The 4,057-nt window shown below is 41.6% G+C and overlaps 1 pseudogene; it reads left to right on the top strand.

Moving 5' to 3' along the window:
• The first annotated feature begins 1,967 nt into the window (after positions 1 to 1,967).
• LOC110286414 (prohibitin 1 pseudogene) lies at positions 1,968 to 3,685 on the top strand (annotated as a pseudogene).
• The last annotated feature ends 372 nt before the right edge of the window (positions 3,686 to 4,057 follow it).

Raw genomic sequence — 4,057 nt, 5'->3', positions numbered from 1 at the left:
CATTCACCGTTTCAATGTGGGTGTTTGCATCTTCTCAGTCAGCTGCTGGGTGGACCCTCTCAGAGGACAGCCATACTTGCCTTCTGTCTGCAAGCATAACAGAGTATCGTTAGTAGTGCCAGGGATTGGTGTTTAACCATGGGATGGGTTTCAGGTTGGGCTGGTTGTTGGTTGGCCATTTCCTCAGTCTCTGCTCCATCCTCAGTGCCTGCATTTCTTGTAGATAAGATAAATTTGCAGTTGAAAATTTTATGGGTAGGTTGGTGTCTCTATAGCTGCACTGGGAGTCCTGCCTGGCTACAGAAGTTGGCCCCTTTAGGTTCTATATCCCCAGTGTTGTAAGTCACAGCTAAGGTTACCCCCCTGCATTAGTTCTTTGGTGCCTCCCTTATCCCATGTCTTTGTCTCTTCCTGGAGAAGCTCCCCACCTCCCCATCCCCATCAGTTGTAGATTTTCATGTCTATATAGCCAGTTCTTCTGTACTTCCCTACACCTGACCCTGAACCCCTGGTTCCCCTCCCCACCTCTTTCCCAGTTCCCTCCCTCTATCTGCCTCTTATGACTATTTTATTCCCCTTTCTGAGTGAGATTCAAGTTTCCTTGCTTGGGCTTTATTTCTTTTTAAAAAATTTTTAATATTTTTTATTACATATTTTCCTCAATTACATTTCCAATGCTATTCCAAAAGTCCCCCACACCCTCCCCCTCCACTTCCCTATCCACCCATTCCCATTTTTTTTTGGCCCTGGCGTTCCCCTGTACTGGGGCATATAAATTTTGGGTGTTCAATGGGCCTCTCTTTCCAGTGATGGCCGACTAGGCCATCTTTTGATACATATGCAGCTAGAGTCAAGAGCTCCGGGGTACTGATTAGTTCATAATGTTGTTCCACCTATAGGGTTGCAGATCCCTTTAGCTCCTTGGGTTCTTTCTCTAACTCCTCCATTGGGAGCCCTGTGATCCATCCAATAGCTGACTGTGAGCATCCACTTCTGTGTTTGCTAGGCCCCGGCATAGTCTCACAAGAGACAGCTACATCTGGGTCCTTTCAGCAAAATCTTGCTAGCGTATGCAATGGTGTCAGCGTTTGGAAGCTGATTATGGGATGGATCCCTGGATATGGCAGTCTCTAGATGGTCCATCCTTTTGTCTCAGCTCCAAATTTTGTCTCTGTAACTCCTTCCATGGGTGTTTAGTTCCCAATTCTAAGAAGGGGCATAGTGTCCACACTTTGGTCTTCATTCTTCTTGAGTTTCATGAGTTTAGCAAATTGTATCTTCTATCTTGGGTATCCTAAGTTTTGGGCTAATATCCACTTATCAGTGAGTACATATTGTGTGAGTTCCTTTGTGATTGTGTTACCTCACTCAGGACGATGCCCTCCAGGTCCATCCATTTGCCTAGGAAATTCATAAATTCATTCTTTTTAATAGCAGAGTAGTACTTACTTCTTGATTTGCTTCTCTGTGTCTGTGGAGTATGGCATGATACCTGTGTTTTATGGTTAATATCTACTTATAAGTGAGCACATACCATGCATGTCCTTTTGGGACTGGGTTACCGTACTCAGGATGATTTTCTCAAGTTTCATTCATTTGCCTGAAAAACTCATGTTGTCTTTGTTTTTAATAGCTGAAAGTATTCCATTGTGAAGATGTTCCCCCTTTTCTTTATCCATTCTTCACTTGAACAGCATCTATATTGCTTCCAATTTCTGGCTATAATGTATAAATCTGCTATGAACATAGTTGAGCAAGTGTCTTTGTGTGATGGTGGAGAATCTTTTGGGTATATGCCCAGGAGTGGTAGAGCTGAATCTTAAGGTAGATTTATTCCATTTTCTGAGAAACTGACAAACGGATTTCCAAACCTGTTATACAAGTTTACACTCCCACTAGCAAGTAAGAAGTGTCCTACTTGCTCCACATCCTTGCCAGCATGTGCTATCTCTTGAGGTTTTGATACGATGGGTGTAAGTTGTTACCTCAGAATTGTTTTGATTTATATTTCCCTGATGAATAAGGACTTTGTACATTTTTAAAAGTTTGTCTTGGCCATTCAAGATTCCTCTGTTGAGAATTCTGTTTATCTTTCTATACCATTTTTAAATTGGGTTATTTGAGTTGTTGGTATCTAACTTCTTGAGTTCTTTATAGATTTTGGATATTAACCCTCTGTCAGATGGACAGTTGGTGAAGATCCTTTCCCATTCTGTAGGCAGACATTTTGACCTATTGACAGTGTCCTTTGCCTCCAGAAGCTTTTTCATTTTAAGAGTGCCCCCTTATCAATTGTTGATCTTAGAGTCCGAGTCATTGGTTTTCTGTTCATGAGATTATCTCTGACACCAATGTGTTCATGGGTATTTCCCACTTTCTCTTCTATGAGATTTAGTGTATCTAATATCATGTTGACATCATTGATCTACTTGGACTTGAGTTTTGTGCAGGATAGTTAATATAGATCTATTTTCCTTCTTTCACATGTAATAAACACCCAGTTATACCAGCACCATTTGTTGAAGATACTTTCTTGTTTTCATTGTATGATTTTGGATTGTTTATCAAAAATCAAGCATTTGTAGGTCTAGATCTTTTACTGGATCTTCCATCAATTCTAGTGATAATATGTGTTTCTGTACTAATACCATGCATATTTTATCATTATTGCTTTGTATTACAGCTTGAGGTGAGGGATGGTGATTCCTGCTAAAGTTCTTCTCTTGTTCAGTATTGTTTGTCTATTCTGTTTTTGTTTCTTTGTTTTTCCACAGGACTTTGAGAATTGCTCTTTCAAGGTCTATTAACATTTGGGGGGTTATTCATATGCAGATCAGAGTGAAATGGGTGTGAGTGTATACAACAGAAGGAGTCATGGCTGCCAAAATCCATGGGAAAGCTCAGTCTGGTGTTAGCAGTTGCAGTAGGTGTGGTGAACTCTGCTTTATGTAATGTAGCTGTTGGACACAGAACTGTTTTCTCTGACAAATTCCATGGAGTACAGGACATTGTGGTAAGGAAAGGGACTCACTTTCTCAACCCTTGGGTACAGAAACCAATTATCTTTGACTGCTGCTTTTGACCATGAAATATGCCCATTGTCACTGGGAGCAGACTTGCAGAATATCAACATCACATTGATCATCCTCTTCTGGCTGATTGCCAGCCAGTTTCCTCATACCTATACCAGCATTCATGAGGACTATGATGAAGCGGGTGCTGCCATCTATCACCACAGAGATCTTCAAGTTGTTGATGGCTCAATTCGATGCTGGAGAGTTGGTTACCCAGCGAGAACTGGTCTCCAGGCAGATGACTGATGACCTCACAGAGCAAGCAGCAACATTTGGGCTCATCCTGGATGACATGTACCTGACACATCTGACCTTCAGGAAAGAGTTCACAGAGACAGTAGAAGCCAAACAGGTGGCACAGCAGGAAGCAAGAGAGAGCCAAATTTATGGTGGAAAAGACTGAGCAGCAGCAGAAGGCAGCCATCATCTCTGCTGAGAGTGACTCCAAGGAAGCTGAATTGATTGTCAATTCGCTGGCCACAGCAGGTGCTGGCCTGATTGAGCTGCAAAAGCTGGAAGCTGCTGCGGACATTGCATACCAGCACTGCCACTCTCAGAACATCATCTACCTGCCAGCAGGGCAGTCTGTGCTCCTCCAGCTTCTCCAGTGAGACTAACCCGGCCATGGCCACCATCATTCTGAATGATGCCTTCCTTCTGCCCCACCCCAGAAAACACTTAATGTATAATGAATGGCTTAAAGTGAAGGAAATAAAAGTAAAATCAATTCAGATATCTAAAAAAAAAGGAAAATAAAATAAAATTTTTGTTGGAATTTTGATGGTGATTGCATTGAATCTGTTTATTGTTTTTGGTAAGATGGCCATTTTTATTGTTAGTCACAGCTGTCCATGAGCATGGGGGATCTTTCCATCTTCCAAAATCATCTTCAATTTATTTCTTCAGAGACTTGACGATCTTATCACACAGATCTTTTACTTTCTTGGTTAGAGTTACACCAAGATATTTTATGTTATTCATGG

This window comes from Mus caroli, unplaced genomic scaffold, assembly GCF_978045245.1.
Source record: "Mus caroli unplaced genomic scaffold, Mus_caroli_1 scaffold_5, whole genome shotgun sequence".
NCBI classification, from domain to species: Eukaryota; Metazoa; Chordata; class Mammalia; order Rodentia; family Muridae; genus Mus; species Mus caroli.
Note: the sequence above shows the minus strand (reverse complement) of the source record. Positions and strands in the feature narration are given on the sequence as shown.